Genomic DNA, 22,824 nt, shown 5'->3' on the forward strand with positions numbered 1-22,824 from the left:
CCTGGAAAGTCATGAGTTTGAACTCATAAATTTGAGAGCCATGAATTTTAAGGCAATCTAGAGTTCAGTCATAAATTTTGGAGTCATGGACTTGGCACTGGTCTTAGTCTTTTTTTTTTTTTTTTCTTTTTTCTTTTTTTTTATTAACTTGAGTATTTCTTATATACATTTCGAGTGTTATTCCCGTTCCCGGTTTCCGGGCAAACATCCCCCTCCCCCCTCCCCTTCCTTATGGGTGTTCCCCTCCCAACCCTCCCCGCATTGCCGCCCTCCCCCCATAGACTAGTTCACTGGGGGTTCAGTCTTAGCAGGACCCAGGGCTTCCCCTTCCACTGGTGCTCTTACTAGGATATTCATTGCTACCTATGGGGTCAGAGTCCAGGGTCAGTCCATGTATAGTCTTTAGGTAGTGGCTTAGTCCCTGGAAGCTCTGGTTGCTTGGCATTGTTGTACTTTTGGGGTCTCGAGCCCCTTCAAGCTCTTCCAGTTCTTTCTCTGATTCCTTCAATAGGGGACCTATTCTCAGTTCAGTGGTTTGCTGCTGGCATTCGCCTCTATATTTGCTGTATTCTGGCTGTGTCTCTCAGGAGCGATCTACATCCGGCTCCTGTCGGTCTGCACTTCTTTGCTTCATCCATCTTGTCTAATTGGGTGGCTGTATATGTATGGGCCACATGTGGGGCAGGCTCTGAATGGGTGTTCCTTCAGTCTCTGTTTTAATCTTTGCCTCTCTCTTCCCTGCCAAGGGTATTCTTTTTCCTCATTTAAAGAAGGAGTGAAGCATTCACATTTTGATCATCCGTCTTGAGTTTCGTTTGTTCTAGGGATCTAGGGTAATTCAAGCATTTGGGCTAATAGCCACTTATCAATGAGTGCATACCGTGTATGTCTTTCTGTGATTGGGTTAGCTCACTCAGGATGATATTTTCCAGTTCCAACCATTTGCCTACGAATTTCATAAACTCGTTGTTTTTGATAGCTGAGTAATATTCCATTGTGTAGATGTACCACATTTTCTGTATCCATTCCTCTGTTGAAGGGCATCTGGGTTCTTTCCATTTTCTGGCTATTATAAATAAGGCTGCGATGAACATAGTGGAGCACGTGTCTCTTTTATATGTTGAGGCATCTTTTGGGTATATGCCCAAGAGAGGTAGAGCTGGATCCTCAGGCAGTTCAATGTCCAATTTTCTGAGGAACCTCCAGACTGATTTCCAGAATGGTTTTACCAGTCTGCAATCCCACCAACAATGGAGGAGTGTTCCTCTTTCTCCACATCCTCGCCAGCATCTGCTGTCACCTGAGTTTTTGATCTTAGCCAATCGCACTGGTGTGAGGTGAAATCTCAGGGTTGTTTTGATTTGCATTTCCCTTATGACTAAAGATGTTGAACATTTCTTTAGGTGTTTCTCAGCCATTCGGCATTCCTCAGCTGTGAATTCTTTGTTTAGCTCTGAACCCCATTTTTTAATAGGATTATTTGTTTCCCTGCGGTCTAACTTCTTGAGTTCTTTGTATATTTTGGATATAAGGCCTCTATCTGTTGTAGGATTGGTAAAGATCTTTTCCCAATCTGTTGGTTGCCGTTTTGTCCTAACCACAGTGTCCTTTGCCTTACAGAAGCTTTGCAGTTTTATGAGATCCCATTTGTCGATTCTTGATCTTAGAGCATAAGCCATTGGTGTTTTGTTCAGGAAATTTTTTCCAGTGCCCATGTGTTCCAGATGCTTCCCTAGTTTTTCTTCTATTAGTTTGAGTGTGTCTGGTTTGATGTGGAGGTCCTTGATCCACTTGGACTTAAGCTTTGTACAGGGTGATAAGCATGGATCGATCTGCATTCTTCTACATGTTGACCTCCAGTTGAACCAGCACCATTTGCTGAAAATGCTATCTTTTTTCCATTGGATGGTTTTGGCTCCTTTGTCAAAAATCAAGTGACCATAGGTGTGTGGGTTCATTTCTGGGTCTTCAATTCTATTCCATTGGTCTATCTGTCTGTCTCTGTACCAATACCATGCAGTTTTTATCACTATTGCTCTGTAATACTGCTTGAGTTCAGGGATAGTGATTCCCCCTGAAGTCCTTTTATTGTTGAGGATAGCTTTAGCTATCCTGGGTTTTTTGTTATTCCAGATGAATTTGCAAATTGTTCTGTCTAACTCTTTGAAGAATTGGATTGGTATTTTGATGGGGATTGCATTGAATCTGTAGATTGCTTTTGGTAAAATGGCCATTTTTACTATATTAATCCTGCCAATCCATGAGCATGGGAGATCTTTCCATCTTCTGAGGTCTTCTTCGATTTCTTTCCTCATTGTCTTGAAGTTCTTATTGTACAGATCTTTTACTTGCTTGGTTAAAGTCACACCGAGGTACTTTATATTATTTGGGTCTATTATGAAGGGTGTCGTTTCCCTAATTTCTTTCTCGGCTTGTTTCTCTTTTGTATAGAGGAAGGCAACAGATTTATTTGAGTTAATTTTATACCCAGCCACTTTGCTGAAGTTGTTTATCAGCTTTAGTAGTTCTCTGGTGGAACTTTTGGGATCACTTAAATATACTATCATGTCATCTGCAAATAGTGATATTTTGACCTCTTCTTTTCTGATCTGTATCCCTTTGATCTCCTTTTGTTGTCTGATTGCTCTGGCTAGAACTTCAAGAACTATATTGAATAAGTAGGGAGAGAGTGGGCAGCCTTGTCTAGTCCCTGATTTTAGTGGGATTGCTTCAAGTTTCTCTCCATTTAGTTTAATGTTAGCAACTGGTTTGCTGTATATGGCTTTTACTATGTTTAGGTATGGGCCTTGAATTCCTATTCTTTCCAGGACTTTTATCATGAAGGGGTGTTGAATTTTGTCAAATGCTTTCTCAGCATCTAATGAAATGATCATGTGGTTCTGTTCTTTCAGTTTGTTTATATAATGGATCACGTTGATGGTTTTCCGTATATTAAACCATCCCTGCATGCCTGGGATGAAGCCTACTTGATCATGGTGGATGATTGTTTTGATGTGCTCTTGAATTCGGTTTGCCAGAATTTTATTGAGTATTTTTGCGTCGATATTCATAAGGGAAATTGGTCTGAAGTTCTCTTTCTTTGTTGTGTCTTTGTGTGGTTTAGGTATAAAAGTAATTGTGGCTTCGTAGAAGGAATTAGGTAGTGCTCCATCTGTTTCAATTTTGTGGAATAGTTTGGATAATATTGGTATGAGGTCTTCTATGAAGGTTTGATAGAATTCTGCACTAAACCCGTCTGGACCTGGGCTCTTTTTGGTTGGGAGACCTTTAATGACTGCTTCTATTTCCTTAGGAGTTATGGGGTTGTTTAACTGGTTTATCTGTTCCTGATTTAACTTCGATACCTGGTATCTGTCTAGGAAATTGTCCATTTCCTGAAGATTTTCAAATTTTGTTGAATATAGGTTTTTATAGTAAGATCTGATGATTTTTTGAATTTCCTCTGAATCTGTTGTTATGTCTCCCTTTTCATTTCTGATTTTGTTAATTTGGACACACTCTCTGTGTCCTCTCATTAGTCTGGCTAAGGGTTTATCTATCTTGTTGATTTTCTCAAAGAACCAACTTTTGGTTCTGTTGATTCTTTCTATGGTCCTTTTTGTTTCTACTTGGTTGATTTCAGCTCTGAGTTTGATTATTTCCTGCCTTCTACTCCTCCTGGATGTATTTGCTTCTTTTTGTTCTAGAGCTTTTAGGTGTGCTGTCAAGCTGCTGACATATGCTCTTTCCTGTTTCTTTCTGCAGGCACTCAGCGCTATGAGTTTTCCTCTTAGCACAGCTTTCATTGTGTCCCATAAGTTTGGGTATGTTGTACCTTCATTTTCATTAAATTCTAAAAAGTTTTTAATTTCTTTCTTTATTTCTTCCTTGACCAGGTTATCATTGAGTAGAGCATTGTTCAATTTCCAAGTATATGTGGACATTCTTCCTTGATTGTTATTGAAGACCAGTTTTAGGCCGTGGTGGTCCGATAGCACGCATGGGATTATTTCTATCTTTCTGTACCTGTTGAGGCCCGTTTTTTGACCAATTATATGGTCAATTTTGGAGAAAGTACCATGAGTAGCTGAGAAGAAGGTATATCCTTTTGCTTTAGGATAGAATGTTCTATAAATATCCGTTAGGTCCATTTGGCTCATGACTTCTCTTAGTCTGTCTACATCTCTGTTTAATTTCTGTTTCCATGATCTGTCCATTGATGAGAGTGGGGTGTTGAAATCTCCCACTATTATTGTGTGAGGTGCAATGTGTGTTTTGAGCTTTAGTAAGGTTTCTTTTACGTATGTAGGTGCCCTTGTATTTGGGGCATAGATATTTAGGATTGAGAGTTCATCTTGTTTGATTTTTCCTTTGATGAATATGAAGTGTCCTTCCTTATCTTTTTTTGATGACGTTTAGTTGGAAATTGATTTTATTTGATATTAGAATGGCTACTCCAGCTTGCTTCTTCTGACCATTTGCTTGGAAAGTTGTTTTCCAGCCTTACACTCTGAGGTAGTGTCTGTCTTTGTCTCTGAGGTGTGTTTCCTGTAGGCAGCAGAGTGCAGGGTCCTCGTTGCGTATCCAGTTTGTTAATCTATGTCTTTTTATTGGGGAGTTGAGGCCATTGATATTGAGAGATATTAAGGAATAGTGATTATTGCTTCCCGTTATATTCATATTTGGATGTGAGGTTATGTTTGTGTGCTTTCATTCTCTTTGTTTTGTTGCCAAGACGATTAGTTTCTTGCTTCTTCTAGGGTATAGCTTGCCTCCTTATGTTGGGCTTTACCATTTATTATCCTTTGTAGTGCTGGATTTGTAGAAAGATATTGTGTAAATTTGGTTTTGTCATGGAATATCTTGGTTTCTCCATCAATGTTAATTAAGAGTTTTGCTGGATACAGTAACCTGGGCTGGCATTTGTGTTCTCTTAGGGTCTGTATGACATCAGTCCAGGATCTTCTGGCCTTCATAGTTTCTGGCGAGAAGTCTGGTGTGATTCTGATAGGTCTCCCTTTATATGTTACTTGACCTTTTTCCCTTACTGCTTTTAATATTCTTTCTTTATTTTGTGCGTTTGGTGTTTTGACAATTATGTGACGGGAGGTGTTTCTTTTCTGGTCCAATCTATTTGGAGTTCTGTAGGCTTCTTGTATGTCTATGGGTATCTCTTTTTTTAGGTTAGGGAAGTTTTCTTCTATGATTTTGTTGAAGATATTTACTGGTCCTTTGAGCTGGGAGTCTTCACTCTCTTCTATACCTATTATCCTTAGGTTTGATCTTCTCATTGAGTCCTGAATTTCCTGGATGTTTTGGACCAGTAGCTTTTTCCGCTTTACATTATCTTTGACAGTTGAGTCAATGATTTCTATGGAATCTTCTGCTCCTGAGATTCTCTCTTCCATCTCTTGTATTCTGTTGGTGAAGCTTGTATCTACAGCTCCTTGTCTCTTCTTTTGGTTTTCTATATCCAGGGTTGTTTCCATGTGTTCTTTCTTGATTGCTTCTATTTCCATTTTTAATTCCTTCAACTGTTTGATTGTGTTTTCCTGGAATTCTTTCAGGGATTTTTGCGATTCTTTCAGGGATTTTTGCGATTCCTCTCTGTAGGCTTCTACTTGTTTATTAATGTTTTCCTGTGTTTCCCTAAGGGAGTTCTTCACGTCTTTCTTGAAGTCCTCCAGCATCATGATCAAATATGATTTTGAAACTAGATCTTGCTTTTCTGGTGTGTTTGGATAGTCCATGTTTGTTTTGGTGGGAGAATTGGGCTCCGATGATGGCATGTAGTCTTGGTTTCTGTTGCTTGGGTTCCTGCGCTTGCCTCTCGCCATCAGATTATCTCTAGTGTTACTTTGTTCTGCTATTTCTGACAGTGGCTAGACTGTCCCATAAGCCTGTGTGTCAGGAGTGCTGTAGACCTGTTTTCCTCTCTTTCAGTCAGTTATGGGGACAGAGTGTTCTGCTTTCGGGCGTGTAGTTTTTCCTCTCTACAGGTCTTCAGCTGTTCCTGTGGGCCTGTGTCTTGAGTTCACCAGGCAGCTTTCTTGCAGCAGAAAATTTGGTCTTACCTGTGGTCCCGAGGCTCAGGTTTGTTCGTGGGGTGCTGCCCAGGGGCTCTCTGCAGCGGCAGCAACCAGGAAGACCTGTGTCGCCCCTTTCGGGAGCTTCAGTGCACCAGGGTTCCAGATGGTCTTTGGCTTTTTCCTCTGGCGTCCGAGATGTGTGTGCAGGGAGCAGTCTCTTCTGGTTTCCCAGGCTTGTCTGCCTCTCTGAAGGTTTAGCTTTCCCTCCCACGGGATTTGGGTGCAGAGAACTGTTTATCCGGTCTGTTTCCTTCAGGGTCCGGCGGTGTCTCTGGCAGGGGTCCTGCCGCTCCCCCACGGGAGCCCAGAGGCCTTATACAGTTTCCTCTTGGGCCAGGGATGTGGGCAGGGGTGAGCAGTGTTGGTGGTCTCTTCCGCTCTGCAGCCTGAGGAGTGCCCACCTGACCAGGCGGTTGGGTCTCTGTCTCACCGGGTCTGGGAGCAGAGAGCTGCTGCGGGCCGGGATCCGCGGGTGTGGGACTTCTGGTAAACACAGAACGTGCCCGGTCCTAGAGAAATTCTGCTTCCGTGTGTCCCAAGCTCACCAGGCAGCTTTCTTGCAGCAGAAAATTTGGTCTTACCTGTGGTCCCGAGGCTCAGGTTCGCTCGTGGGGTGCTGCCCAGGGGCTCTCTGCAGCGGCAGCAACCAGGAAGACCTGTGCCGCCCCTTCCGGGAGCTTCAGTGCACCAGGGTTCCAGATGGTCTTTGGCTTTTTCCTCTGGCGTCCGAGATATGTGTGCAGGGAGCAGTCTCTTCTGGTTTCCCAGGCTTGTCTGCCTCTCTGAAGGTTTAGCTCTCCCTCCCACGGGATTTGGGTGCAGAGAACTGTTTATCCGGTCTGTTTCCTTCAGGGTCCGGCGGTGTCTCTGGCAGGGGTCCTGCCGCTCCTGGGCCCTGATCTTTCAGTTTATTTATATAGTGAATTGCGTTGATAGTTTTCCGTATATTAAACCATCCCTGCATCCTTGGAATGAAGCCTACTTGATCACGGTGGATGATTGTTTTTATGTGCTCTTCGATTCGGTTTGTAAGAATTTTATTGAGTATTTTTGCATCGATATTCATAAGGGAAATTGGTCTGAAGTTCTATATCTTGTTGGGTCTTTGTGTGGTTTAGGTATAAGAGTAATTGTCTTTGACAGTTAAGTCATTGTTTTCTATGGCATATTATGCCTCTGAGATTCTCTTTTAAATATCTTATATTCTGTTGTTAATGGTAATGTTGCATCTATGACTCCTGATCTCTTTCCCAGGTTTTCTATCTTCAGGGTTGTCTTTCCTTGTGATTTTGTTATTGTTTCTATTTCCAGTTTTAGATCCTGAATGGTTTTGTTCAGTTCATTCATTCGGTTGTGTTTCCTTTAATTCCTAAATGGATTTTTGTGTCTCCTCTTTAACAGATTCTATTTGTTTAACTGTGTTCTCCTGTATTTTTTAAGTGAGTCATTTATGTCCCTCTTAAAGTCCTCTATCTTCATTATGAGATGTGATTTGAAATCTGAATTTTGCTTTTCTGGTGTGTTGGGGTATCCAGTACTTGCTGTGTTGGGAGAACTGTGTTCTGATTATGCCAAGTAGTCTTGGTTTCTGTTGCTTAGGTTCCTGTGCTTGTCCTCTCATTATCTGTGATGTTATTTTGTCTTGCTGTCTCTTACTGGAGCTTGTCCTTCCTGTGTGCCTGTGAGCTTGTTGTCTTAGGAGTGAAAGCACTTCTGTGAGACCAGCTCTGTCCGGGCAGGTTTTGGGTCCAGAGGACTGTGAGACAGCCTTCGCTGTGGGCACAGATGGAGACTGGAAGTGTCCTCTCCCAGACTGCTCTGTGGTTCCTGTGCTCTGTTCGCTCCTGGTGGGTTGCTCTTTGGACAGTTAGTATAGTGAAATTGGCATCTCATCTGTGAGCTTAGGAGTGAGACGACTGCTGGAGACCACCTCCCTCTAGGCAGGTTTTGGGTCTGAACGGCTGTGGGACAATCTTAGCTCTGGGCACCGAAGGAGACCAGGAGCTAGCATCTCTTTTCTATTCTGATGATTATCCTGTTCTTTTACTCTCTCTATGTATGTTTTAGAAGAGCACAGTGGTTCAAAGTCTGATCACTTCACTGGGAGATGGAGAGAAGACTTGGGAGCTTCTGGGACTCTTCTGTACTCTCGGTTATTCAGTTTTTGATCCAATGTTTGCTTCAGCATTTCTATTTCTTTATCGAATATAGTTTTGAAATACTCGGTTTTTATTCTGCAGTATATCCCAATCCTCTGTAAATTCATTTGGGTTTTTCCTGTTTTTCATGCCTTTGTCTCTTTTAATCTCTATGAATTTTTGACTGTGTTTATAGTGTTTCTTTTAAATTATGTGTCTTGGATTTTATGTAGGTAATTCTCCTTGGATAAGGTAGGACTACTTGATTATGCAGAAGGCATATCATCCTAGTCTTTCATTGTGATTTTAAAATTTCATCTATGCATATTGCTTCTTTGAGTGACACTTTCTTTCTGACATATTGTTTCTGAGTTGAGGCTCTAGCTTGGTTTCTTTGAGTAGGAGCTTGCTTCTTCTTCTTCTTCTTCTTCTTCTTCTTCTTCTTCTTCTTCTTCTTCTTCTTCTTCTTCCTCCTCCTCCTCCTCCTCCTCCTCCTCCTCCTCCTCCTTCTTCTCCTCTTCTTCCTCTCCCTACTTCTTTGCTGTTGCCCAAGTTATGTTGATTTCAAATTAAGTATAGGAATGTTTAGATTAATCTTTTGGTTGCTTATTGTTTATTTTTAATTATAGGGATGGGAGTGATTTTAATTCATTGCTAGCCAAGAAAGTATACAAATAAGACTCATGTCTGTGCCTGCACAGCCGATGCTATTGAAACTAGCCCTATGAGTATTATGTATTGAAAGTAACCCTGAGAGGGATGCTGGACATAATGGTCTTTGTATAATTGATTGCAAACTAGCTTTACCTTTTTTTTGTCTCATGAAGAGAGGAAGAGCTGTTTCTCATGTTGAGTCTCATCTATTCCTAGCAGTTTCTTGGGCCAGTAGAATATGAGGGCAGTTGTGTCACTTTTAGGATTCAGATGCTCTTTCTTTCTTTTCTTTTTTTCTCTGCTTCTAAGCCTCCCACTGCCATGCTTATTCTTGCTCCTTCTGAAAGAATATTTTTGAATTAATCTTCTGTAGTTAGGTCAGAGACAGAAGGTAGATAGCATCTTGGCATATCCCCATCCACTGGAAATGGCACAAGTCATGAAGCCAGCACAGCTGTTTGAGACAGTTCCAGTGACACTGAGCCAAATGCTGTGATCACCGTCAGTCTGGCTCTCACTTTTAGGTTTGGTCTTTGCAAGTTCCATTTTAGGGGATGCTCTGCCGTGTGATTCATTTTATGTCTTTTCCTGAGAAAATTATGTCTGAGTGTTTTTAGGTAAAGTTATAAAATTACTATGCATTCAGCTTTTTTGAGACACACCTTTATATGACCATATGTGGAAGTCTTTCTTATTCCCTGGAGATTTTTAAGCACAGATAAACACATAGTTATAAATTTGTTCATGAGGCCATTACTCCATAAGTCTTCTTGGGGTATCTGCCCCAATAAAACTCAAACACTATAATTGAAACAAAGTAAGCTTAGACATAGTTGACAAAGTCTGACTGACCAGGACAATTAGTAACAGTTCAAAGGCCTCCTTTTACAATATGTTTATAGCTCTTGGAAAATGTAGTACAAAGAGAGGGGATTTTGCTTGGTATACCCCTGAAAGAATAGAACTTAGAAATAAGATAGATGAAGAAAAATAACCTTTTCCTATATAGATGATGAAAGGCTATAATGTAAAGAGTTAGGCATTAGTATTTGTTATTAATAAAAAGACTGAATCAGATATTTTTGTTTGGGTGCTTTAAAATAACAAGCAATGCCAGCCTAAAAGCTGTCATACAGTAAGGAGAGACATACATATCATACTGTGGAGGAGATATTCTTTAGATTCTTCGAATTAAGAATTATAGGGCTAATAATAAAAATAAAATCTGTTCTATTTGCCCTTCCTAGTTGTGACTGAATTTGTAACCCTGAACATGTAGTAAATAATCAAACATAAGTTTCAAGATGAAATGATAAAATCTATACCTTTTGGATAATCATTACTCTGTCTTTGTTCTATGAAACCTGTATGAATAAAAAAAGCACCTGATTGCTAGTCAATCACAGTTGCAAGATTCTCCTGACCTCCACACCTGACTCATTTTTCTCTCACCGGGTCCTTATCTCCTCTCAGGCCACACTGCCAACAACTGCAAAGGTTTGGGACTTAGTTGGACCTACAGACAGAACTGATTTGCTCCAGTTAGTCAAATCCAAGAGTCAGTTTGCTTCCAGCTAGATGAGAGAAGCATAAGGAAGACAAAAAATTACCCAGGCCTAAGTCTCTGTCTCACAAGTGGAGCTAGATGTGTGAGCAGGGTACACTTACTATTTCTAGACAAATTTTGATATGAACAATTTAAAAGAGGTGTGTGTGTGTGTGTGTGTGTATGTGTGTGTGTGTATGTGTGTCTTTGTGTCTGTGTCTGTGTTTGTATGTCTCTGTGTTGTTAATTTTAGAGGTTTTGGTTCATGGTTTCTTGGCCTCATTGCTTTGGGCATCTGGCAGGGGGTACACAAGAGAGTGTAGAAGACAAAAGCTGCTGTCATTAGAGAAGTCCAAAATTGAGGAAAAAGATAAAGAGGAAAAGAAAGGGGAATGAGGGAGATGGGAGAGGAGAGAGACAATAAATAAGTATGACCCTTCAAGTAGTTCAGAATTTGTGCATTTTTTCACCTCAATGGCCTATTAAATTATGAATCCACCAATGGATTAATCTGTGGATGAACTCATGATCCAATCATGTCTCCAAATCTTTAACTGTGAAGAGTGCTCCATCTGGGATCAAACTTCAACATAGGAGGCTTTCAGAAAAATCTCTGATACAAACAACAGCAGGTGGTGGTATTTGGTGCAATGCAACCAGAATAAGAAATAGTCACAAACTGTTCTTTAATTCTGACTATAAGTAAGCTCATGAGTGTTCCAACTATCTTTTAACAGAATGTTCATATGTCTTAGCATTTTACTGCATGAAATCCCTTGGCAGCCATGACATTTGGTCTGTTTCTAATCACTTAGTAAATATAGTTTGAGCTTTAGATATGGAAAGCCAGGGCCTTAAAAGAAATTTGGGTTAGGGAAGTGTTAGGTAAAAAATTTTGAATCTCCTGCAGTTGCCTGATATAAAGTTTATAGATGAAGCTCCTGGAAGTAATAAGTATTAAATTCAATAATGTACTAAAGATAATCCAGCACAATGGGATGATGGAATTTGAGGAAGAGTGGCTATAGCATGCTCTCGCTTGAAGTGTGCCCTCAGAAGAGGCCATTTGAAAGTAAAGGAAATTAACAGCTTCCTTACAAGAAGTCAACCGCACAGACCTCAGAACAAAATCTACCTCATGGCATCCTGATTTGGGGCTTCTAACCCATCAGAATTGTGGCACTACATTTGTAGTGTCTGAGTCTCCAGTTGGCAGGATTTTGTGATAGCAGTCTGCTCTGAGAAATTCAGGCCTAATTGATAGAAAAAAGGAGAATGATGACTAATACTTCCCAATCTTCCCACCATCCTAAGGAAAAGGGACTTTTTCAGTTTTGTTCAACACACCAAGCCTCATTGAATTGACTAATAAAAAACTAGGACAGAGGAAGTCTACACAGAGTAGGTTACACTGTCAGAATTTGAAGCAATGATATCTATCTCTCCCAGCTATCTTTTTTTTTAAATGGATCATTTCTTTACTTACATGTCAAATGTTATCCCCTTCTCTGATTTCCCCTCTGGAATCCACCTATCCGTGCCCCTATTCCCCTGCCTTTATGAGAATGTTCCCCCACCAACCTACCCACTCCCTCCCTTCTCTGGCATTCCCCTACACAGGAGCATTGAACCTTCACAGGGCTAGGGGCTTCTCCTCCCACTGATATCCGACAAGGCCATTCTCTGCTGTATATGCAGCTAGAGCCATCCATCCCTACATATGTACTCTTTGGCTGGTGGTTTAGTCCCTGTGAGTTCTGGGTGGTCTGGTTGCTTGATATTGCTGTTCTTCCTACAGGGTTGAAAACCCCTTCAGCTCCTTCAGTCCTTTTCTAACTCCTCTATTGGAGGCCCAGTTTTCAGTCCAATGGTTGGTTGAGAGCATCTGACTTTGTATTTCTCAGCCTCTGGCAGAGCTTCTCAGGTGACAGCTATATCTGGTTTCTGTCAGCATGCACTTCTTGGTATTCACAATAGTGTCTGGGTTTGGTGTCAGTATATGGGATGGATCCCTGGGTGGAGCAGTCTCTGGATGACCTTTCCCTCAGTCTCTGCTCCACACTTTGTCTGTGTATTTTCTCCTGTCAATATTTTGTTCTTCCTTCTAAAAAGGACTGAAGCACCCACTCTTTGCTCTTGCAACTTCTTGAGCTTTATGTGGTCTGTGGATTGTATCTTGAGTGTTCTGAGTTTTTGAGCTAATATCCACTTACCAATGAATGCATACCATGTATGATTCTCTTGTGATTGGGTTGTCTCACTCAGGATATTTTCTAATTCCATCCATTTGCCTAAGAATTTCAAGAAATAATTGTTTTTAATATCTGTATACTACTGCATTGTGTAAATGTACCACATTTTCTCTATTCATTCCTCTGTTGAAGGACATCTGGATCCATTTCAGCTTCTGGCTATTCTAAATAAGGCTGCTATGAACATAGTGGAGCATGTGTCTTTGTTATATGTTGGAGAATCTTTTAGATTAGGGCCAGAAGTGGTATAGCTGGGTCCTAAGGTAGGAAAATGTACAATTTTCTGAGGAAACTTGAGACTTATTTCCAGAGTGTTTGTATCAGCTTGCAATCCCGCCAACAAAGGAGGAGTGTTCCCTTTTCTTCACATCCTCACCAGCATCTACTGTTACCTGAGGTATGATCTTAGCCATTCTGATTGGTGTGAGGTAGAATCTCAGAGTTGTTTTGATTTGTATTTCTCTGATGACTAAGGATGCCGAACATTTCTTTAGGTGCTTCTTAGCCATTCGATATTCTTCAGTTGATAATTCTTTGTTTAACTCTGTCCCCCTTTAAAAATAGGGTTATTTGATTCTCTGGAGTCTAACTTCTTGAGTTCTTTGTATATAGTAAATATTAGTCCTCTATCGAATGTAGGATTTGTAAAGATCTTTCCCCAATCTGATGGTGACCATTTTGTCCTATTCACAATGTCCTTTGTCTTACAGAAGCTTTGCAATTTTATGAAGTCCAATTTGTTCATTCTTGATCTTAGAGCATATGCCATTGGTGTTCTGTTCAGGAAATTTTCTCCTGTGCCTGTGTTTTTGAGGCTCTTCCTCACTTTCGCTTTATTAATTTCAGTGTATTGGCTTTTATGTGGAAGTCCTTTATCCAAGTGGACTTGAGCTTTGTACAAGGTGATAAGAGTGGACCGAATTGCATTCTTCTACATGCTGACCTCCAGTAGAACCAGCACCATTTGTTGAAAATGCTGTCTTTTCCCCACTGGATGGTTTTAGCTCCTTTGTCAAATATCAAGTGACCATAGGTGTATGGGTTCATTTCTGGGTCTTCAATTCTATTCCATTGATCTACCTTACTTTTCTGTATCAATACCTTACAGGTTTTTTTTTTTTTAAATCAGGATTGCCCTGTAATACAGCTTGAGGCCCAGGATGGTGATTCCCCTAGCAGTTCTTTATTATTGAGAATAGTTTTCACTATCCTGGCTTTTTAAAGTTATTCCAAATGAATTTGCAAATTGCTCTTTCCAACTCTATGAAGAATTGAGTTGGAATTTTGATGGAAATTGCATTGAATCTGTAGATTGCTTTTGGTAAAATGGCCATTTTTACTATATTAAACTTGCCAATCCATGAGCATGGGAGGTCTTTCCATCTCCTGAGATCTTTTTCAATTTCTTTCTTCAGAGACTTAAAGTTCCTGTCATACAAATCTTTCACTTGCTTGTTTAGAGTTACACCAAGGTATTTTATATTGTTTGTGACTTTTGTGATTAGTGTTGTTTCTCTTATTTCTTTCTCAGCCTGTTTGTCCTTTGAGTAGAGGAAGGCTACTGATTTGTTTGAGTTAATTTTATATCCAGTCCCTTTGCTAAAGTTGTTTATCAGGTTTAGGAGTTCTCTGGTGGAATTTTTGGCGTCATGTAAATATACTATCATATCATCTTCAAATAGTGATATTTTGACTTCTTCCTTTCCAATTTGTATCCCTTTGACCTATTTTTGTTTTCTAATTGCTCTGGCAGGACAAATCATCAGATTCTACTAAGAAGCCTGTATTTAACAAAACTGGAAATTCTGGAGCTAGTGGACAATTTTCTAGACAGACACCAGATACCAAAGTTAAATCATGATCATCTAAACTGTCCCATAACCCCTACAGAAATAGAAGCAGACAAAATCTCAGGGCCAAATGCATTTAGTGCAGAATTCTATGACACCTTCAGAGAAAACCTAATACCAACCAATACTTTTTAAAACTATTCCACAAAGCAGAAATGGAAGGAACATTACCCAATTTGTTCCATGAAGCCACAATTACGCTTATACCTAAACCACACAAAGACCCATCAAAGAAAGAGAACTTCAGACCAATCTCCCTTATGAATATTGATGTCAAAATACTCAATAAAATTCTTGCAAAAATGAATCTAAGAGCATATTGCAATGATCATCCATCATGGTCAAGTAGACCTAATCACAGGGATGAAGGAATGTTTCAATATATGGAAATCCATCAATGTAATCCATGATATAAATAAACTCAAAGGGAAAAAATACATGATCACCTCATTAGATGCTGAGAAAGCACTTGACAAACTTCAACACTTCTTCATGATAAAAATCTTGGAAAGATCAGGAATTCAAGGCCCATACCTAAACATAATAAAAGCAATATACAGCAAACCACTAGCCAACATCAAAGTAAATGGAGAGAAGCTTGAAGCAATTCTACTAGAATCATGGACCAGACAAGGCTGCCCACTCTATACTGCTTGAAGTCCTCTCCGAGCTGTCTTGTTAGCTATGTTATTTCACTGAGAATGAACAGTAGCAAAAAGAAGTAGAGGAGTATCAGACACAGAGTGTGTCAAAAGTAGTGGTTTCGGCACTGTGATCATAGTCCTGGCTTCCTTCAGGCTTTCTTTGGACTCAGTATTTGCCTTTGGGAAGCAATTTTAAAAGTTAATAATGCAATCAGTATGAAACCTTAGTTTATGGAACTGCTATACTTTCTGTCTCACCAAACATTTTCAGAATTCTTTAGAGACCTCACACTAAAACCTGACTGACAACCAAAAGATGGCCATATAGTACTGGCACAACCTATATCTGTGGTTTCACCTGATGATTTAAACACTGCTTCAGGTGACACGCCACTTGTTAAAAACATAAATATATAGGTTTTACTGCACAGAACGGAGAAAAAATCCACTTCTAACTGTAGGCATGAATTAAAAATATAATTTTAAGGGGGAGACCGAAGAGAGGGCTCAGGGGGAAAAGTACTTTCTGTGTAAGTATGAGGACCTTAGTTTCATTCTTCACATCCATGCAAAGGTCAAGCATGGATCTATCACCCTCCCAACACTCCCCCCCCCCCAACTAAGTGGCAGGGAAGAGACTGTTGGATGCTTGCAGGTTATCTGGCCAGTCATTCTAATCCAACTGATGAGCTCTAGATTTAGTGAGAGAATTTGTTTCAGAAAATAAGGTGGAGACTGATAGAGAAATCCAACTAAGACTGACTTTTGTCCTTTGATTTCCAAATTTACATGTGGCTGAGCAAACCACACCAAGCTCTCTCTACAGAGACATTTAAAAACATTTATTCAGTATTGTTCTATATAGAGTGTAGACAGAATAAATTTACAAATTGATCATGTAATGAACTTGCTGGGACCAATTACTTAAGTTGTTCCAGAGCAACATGATGATGATCAAACAACCTACAAGGGACTGGAAGGAAGGACTTCATAAATCTACTGAAAAGATTTCTGCTGGCTAGACAAGGAGATTGCCTCCTTTATATACATAAGAGACAACTAGAAAGTTCTTCATGCTCTAACAGAGAGAGAGAAGCCTTGCTGAAAAGAAAAAAAAAACTACTTCTACTATTTGTTGCAGGATATTTGGTCACACTGTGTACCTCAAGATTGTGTTATTTACTTTAAAAGCCTGTTTTTAATTGTGGTGTGGCTCATCCCCTAGTGTACACCTTTACTCTAAGAGCTTCCTGTTTATTGTAAATAGAATTAAATAAAGCCAACCATATATCAAGAAGTGGAACAAGAGAGTTGACAGGAAGTAAACATAAGATTATTATAAAACCATCACAGAGAGAAAGAAGTCTGGAGGATGGATAGAGAGGCACACAAGTAGAAGGGAGGGACAGTGAAGGAGGTTGTTTGAGATGGTATGTGAGAAAGATATTCCTTCTGGGACATTGGCTAAGGAGGAAGGCCAGCTCCAGGCTTTTTCTGCTTCTTTAAGCTAGCAGGTTTTCATTCTAGCATCTGGCTCTTGAGTCTTCATTAGTAAAGTTGAATGGTGGAGAGTTTGTTAAAAACAGCAACTATTACTGCTCTAGGACCTGAAAAAAGACCCCTCAGCTCTAGAGTAGAAAAGAGTCAAGACTATTTCTATGCTTGTTGAGAAGAATGTGGAAGGAATGGGAATAGAGGGTGACTGTGCCTGCGAGAAGGGCCATGTTTTCAGGCAAGAAGAACATGCTATGGTCATGACTCCAGGATGGCTTGAAAATATATCATAGTTTCAAAGGGTCAGTTAACCTAACATGAACTAAGGACAAGAAGAACATGGGGGTAATGTGGAAAGAGGGTTGCTAGATATTAATTTTTTAGCTATATCGCATGGCTACCCAGTAGGGACTTGACCCATACAATATCCAAGGGCAGTAGCAGATGCCAAAAGGGACCAATTGGCCCCATCCTTCACCAATAGTCAAGTAGGGAGCTGCAACTTTGAAAAGGTTGAATATAGCTATTGAAAGTACAAATATAGCTATTATTCCTGAAGACACAAAGGCCATACTTAACAATTCTCAAACTGTGCACCCCATTGTCAATGCTGCTGGTTGACCTACTTGGGTCCTGAACTAATCACTCAGAATGTCTTTATCATTTTATCTTTGTGGCAAAGGCTAGATGTTACATTGGCTTCCACTTACTAAAAGAAGAGGCTCTGATGCTTAAGTAGCCAATGTGGTAAAGATGACGAACATCTCATGATAAGCTAGAAAAAGAAGCAAGTCAGAGGTGGCCATTGAAGACAAGAGGCCAACAAAGTTAAGAAGTCAATATACAGATTGGATGTTCACCCCGGGTCCATTGCAAGACATTGCACAATCTAGATTTTTTTCTGTAGACGACAAGGGAAATGGACATCATAAAGATGCTGTCCAGGTATGAAACTTGGAGTTTGCATGGACTAACTAAATTCCAAGGTGGGTATGAAGTGGCTACATTATTTTTGATTATCAAATGATGATAAGTTTCATTCACTGTACCACTTCTCCAAGAACAACTGAGTGAAAAGCAAGCTGAGCTTCACTATGGGCAAAGTATTCTTTATCCTTATAGTTATGATGATAAAATGCAAAACTGACATATATTCCAAATACAATGTGTTTTTCTACAATGTGTTGATCTTTTATACACTTTATCATTAACTTTGCATATTTTCACAATTTGCTCTTTATAATCTACGTTGTGTAATCTTGGCAGAGATTCTGGTCACAGGACAGAGTGTGGAGATAGTTACATATACATCTAAGCTACCATTTTGAAAGGGCATTAATAAACGTACATTCATAAAAAGGCATTTTCGAAAATGTGATTACATGCTTCTAGGTGTTTAATACATTTGCATTATTTATGGCTATAGAACAAATTGCTCAATACTAAATGTTTAAAATAACCATTATTATTTTCTCAGTGAGTTGAGAGTAATAACGGGCACAGCTGCTAGGCTTGCCTCTGTTCTACAAGGAATGAGCTTCAGTGGGAAGACTTGGATACTGGAGGGTTGGTCACATGTGTGCCATGTTGGATGCTCTATAGTGCTGTTTAAGGGTCCTACCTTTCAGTCGCTTTCCTCATGGCTTGTTACAGAGTCTATAATTATTTTGAAGCTCTGTCTTCAGAAGTCTTATACCCTCCCTTCTCTGTGTTCTGCAGACTGCAGAGGCTTGATTCTGTGTGGGAGGAGCAACCTCACTTGTGTGAGACTGCAAAAGACTTGAAATTATTCATAGTCTCACACAAGTGACTTAGTCTTTGTGATCGGGTTTTACTAAGGATCATTACTTGGTCCAGTTTAATTGCCTATATAATTCTGAAAGAGTTCAAAATAAAAGATCATACGTTTTTTATCAATATCTGTACAGCCCATCATGTGCACAGTAACAATTGGCATAAATACATCTCAGAAAATGGCACCTTCACAAATTTAAATGGCATACCATTGTTCTTGACTATTGCGAAACAGAAGGCTTCATGTAAATTTTCAAAGTAAATTTTAATCTAGTCATATAAGCCACCCACTGAGATAACATAAAAAAAGATCCTTTATACTTAGATATATCTTCAATTCACCAGGCACCTAGAAAAATCTATCTTATTCAACACTATCCAAGGGCAAATGGTTGATCCTTTTTGTCACTTTTTTTTTCTTTTCTTCCTATCTATGCACAAAGCTTTTTCAGTCTCAGATAATCACCCTGTCCCCTTTTGACAACTTTATTATATTGACAAGGATACTATTTATGGAGAGTCACTCTCCACATGATGACACTTTTGCACCCTTGTGTATAATCTCATCTCTAACTGGGCACATGTAGCTCTTAGAGCTGTCATTAGAGGAATCTGAAGTCACTGCAGAAAATAATGTGCTCATCAGTATATTCTATTTGTACAAGAATGAAGCAACTAAAACTTGTGAGCCACCACAGAGGAGTTAAGGTGCATGTGAGGCCGTGGAGAGGTAAGTCAGATAACCCTGAAGAAGTACTAGGGCAGTACACTGCTTCACAGCAGGCCCTCTTCCTTACTTCCTGAATTTATCAACATCCTGTCTAGTTTTTCTTGGTTTCTTACTTTCTGAGATACACATTTACATGTTTTTTATTTGCTTACTTAAGAATTTCAGAGTGTGACATACTACATGAAGAACTGAGGCAGGCAGAGGTACCTTAGCATGCCAGAACTCTTCTTGCTATACATCCCTTTCCTCACAATGCACTTGTGCACCTGCATGGCGCTGTATATGTGCCTTACTCCAAGCAATACAATAGGTCAATCTTCCTTTAGCAACTCCTGAGTAACTTCTTTTGTGATCAAACATCTTGTGGAATATTTTTTGGGGGGGCAAAGTTTATTAATTAGCACCATAGAAATACAGACAACAGCATGAGAGGTTCTGAGAGCTCAGGCTCCAACACTAGTCAGTCTATCTCTTGTTCTTTGTGGCAGGGAGAAGGGAGGGAATTCTAAAGAAGTATTCCACTCAGGATATGACTGAAGTGAGGAAGGATACATAGAGGTGGCAGATGTGCACCACCAGACACCCTCTACTGTCCTAGAGTCTAGCAACCTGGTCTGTAAGTCTACGGAAATAAAGTGGAATCCTGACTGACACCTGGGTATTGTGTTTACAGACACTCCATAGCCTGTTTGTCTCTCCCTGTAGCATCAGGGATCTCAGAACCAGCTGTGAAGATGGGTACAGAGGGTGCAGATGGACATAATTACAGATGGTCCTGGGAGTAGAACAGAATGAGAGACCCTGCTGCAAAAACAAATGGCCATGGGTGTGGCTCAGTTGTTTGAGACCTTGCCTAGTGTGCATTTCTAAGCTCTGGGTTCAATCTCTAGCACACCCTGCAGGTATTTTTCTTTCCTTTCTTTGCCCCTTGTAAGGCCTTTGCAGGTTACAATAATATGAGTCTATATACAGCCTGTGTCTTGGGGGTTTTATTGTTTTCTAAGACAGGAGGATAACAGGACTTAGGGGTCATCAATAAAACTGGAATAAAGGTTTTGTAGAAAAGCTTGGGACAGAAAGAGGAAACTGATCATCCTTTGCCTATGCCTTCCCATTCACATCACTCACAAACTATCTGAAATCCTGGGAATATCCCAGTTAAGGAGTTTCTCTGAAACTTGATTCCAGATGTTCTGGCTTCCACAGCTTTTGGTTCTGTCCCTGAATTTTATCCAGACAAGACTACTAACAATAGAATGACATTTGGAACTTGTTTAAGGTCAAGACTTCTAGTGCTTCTTTAGAGTAACTCCCTTTTCTCAGAGCTCCGTTAGAAGGAAAGATTAATTCGTGGCTATCATCCCTCTTGTCTCCTGCTTCTGTGGGCCATGGAACCCTCCCCACATAGTTTCAGAATTTGTCTTAATACAGCATTCCATAGTTACTCCCCCAAAAAAAATCTGGAGGAGGGAAGACAGAAATGTTGAGGTAATCATCACGGGGTAGTGCTGTGGGTACCAGTATCTTTGAGAAAGAAAAGAGGTTCTAAAATAAAAACATTACCCTAAGCTTCAGAAACTTGTCAGCTCAATAATATGGTAGCTCTTGCCCTCTAAGGGGACATATTAGGGTGTCAGTAAGTGAGCTTGATATGCTGACATTGAAGAGAAAGCTGAGGAATCCAGGAAAGACAGACAATTATCAGTGGTTTGAGTGTTAAATTTATCTCATATTCAACAGAGGATAAGAAGAGGGGTTGATGGGATGAGTGTCTATAATATGATACTGTGGTGATAGATTTCCTTTTTTGGGACTAGCAATTGAATTAGGACCTTGCATATGTGAAATATACTTTCCCAACTAAATAATTTCAGGCTTATGTTTTCTTCTTAAAACAACAACAACAACAACAACATATATTATTTGGTATTCTCTATGCGTGAGATAGGTATTAACTTCCTTCAAATAGGTTAAGTAGTTTTTTTTAATCATGTATTTGATAATAAGATTTAACTATAAGACCAAGTCTCTTGTAATTCTTACAGACCACTTCTTTGTATTGTGTTATTCAGTCATATTAATCAGGTAAGCTTTCCTATCACAAAATATGAGTAAGAGAAAGGATCACACATAGAGGAAAATGATGGTTCAGGTACAAGCAAAGCAGAGATTAGGCAGGATGCTCCTTCTGCCACATCCTCTGCAAAGGAGTGAGACTGCAGGATGGGTCCCAGATTTGCTGGCTAACCTCCATCATACATTTGTAATTATCTCAGCTCCAAATGCCTGTGATTTATAAAACATCTATTCAGTCACTAAAAATGGTTGTCCTAGTTATCTTTTTGTTGCTCCACTAAAACACTATGACCAACAACATCTTGGGGAGAAAAGTATATTTTGGATTTTCACGTTCACCTCTCTGTCCAATACCAAGAGAGGCTGATGCAGAAACTGAAGCAAAGGCCACAGAAGACTGCTGCTTTCTCAACTATGTGTGTCCCTTTTATAGCTCAAGTCTTCTTGCCCAGGGATGGAATGACGAGGTGATCTTTCAACTGACATTTCTTTCCAGACATCTAGGTTTGTGTCAAACTGACAAAAACTTTACACGATTAAGAGAAGTAAAAGTCTTTCTTGATTTCTTGAAAACTTTCTGGCATGCTCAGGAAAAATATCAACTCTTGCTAACTTTTATTGGAGAGAGATCAAAGGAATCCAAATAGATGGAGTTAGACAGTTGCTGGTCTGAGTGGTCTACTGGATGATTGGAGGGGGAGAAGCCCGAGGAGGAAAAGAAAGAAAATTAAAATAGTGGTCAAACATACAAGTTCCAAAGAATCATGCAATTACTACTAGCAGTATAACAGTATTACCCATTTTCATCATGAGAATATGAGACCCAATTTTAAATCTGTTCTCCAAGAAGAATGTGGAATCCTTTAATAGGTTGCCAGTTGGGTGTGGCTACTATTGCTCTCTATCCTGTCAGTAGACAGGACTCTACAGCCTGATTCATTGTCTTTAAAAGATTTAGTTTGTTTTATGTTACTAGCAATAATATCACTCAGGTAGACTTTTGTAGTAAGTGTTTTAGGAAACAGAGATGGCCAAAATTAATTTTGGGATTTAAAATTTTAAGACTAGTTGATAATCTGATCCTTGTGTTTTTTTTTTTTTTTGGGGGGTTTCAAAGGTGCCTCCGTCTCTTTTGGGCTTTTATCACTGTTCCATCTGCTGCAATGTGCCTGTTGACCACAGCCTTTCACTGAGAAGTACTGGGGGCATTTTTTCCATGTTGAATTTCCTGTCTAACTTCAATATCCTCTAGAGAAGACAGGTGTCTTACCAAAAATGTAGGACCCTTTGACATGTCCATAATCCAAAGGGACTTAGCTGACCCAGAAATACAATCAAAGTGTTGGTCCTCTTTTTTTTTTTTCATTTTGACTGGTATACAAACTTATATTTTTTTAATAACTTTTTTTTATTAACTTGAGTATTTCTTATTTACATTTCGAGTGTTATTCCCTTTCCCGGTTTCCGGGCAAACATCCCCCTCCCCCCTCCCCTTCCACTCTTTTATGGGTGTTCCTCTCCCCATCCTCCCCCCATTGCCGCCCTCCCCCCAACAAT

This window comes from Rattus norvegicus, chromosome 4 (assembly GCF_036323735.1).
Source record: "Rattus norvegicus strain BN/NHsdMcwi chromosome 4, GRCr8, whole genome shotgun sequence".
Taxonomy (NCBI): domain Eukaryota; kingdom Metazoa; phylum Chordata; class Mammalia; order Rodentia; family Muridae; genus Rattus; species Rattus norvegicus.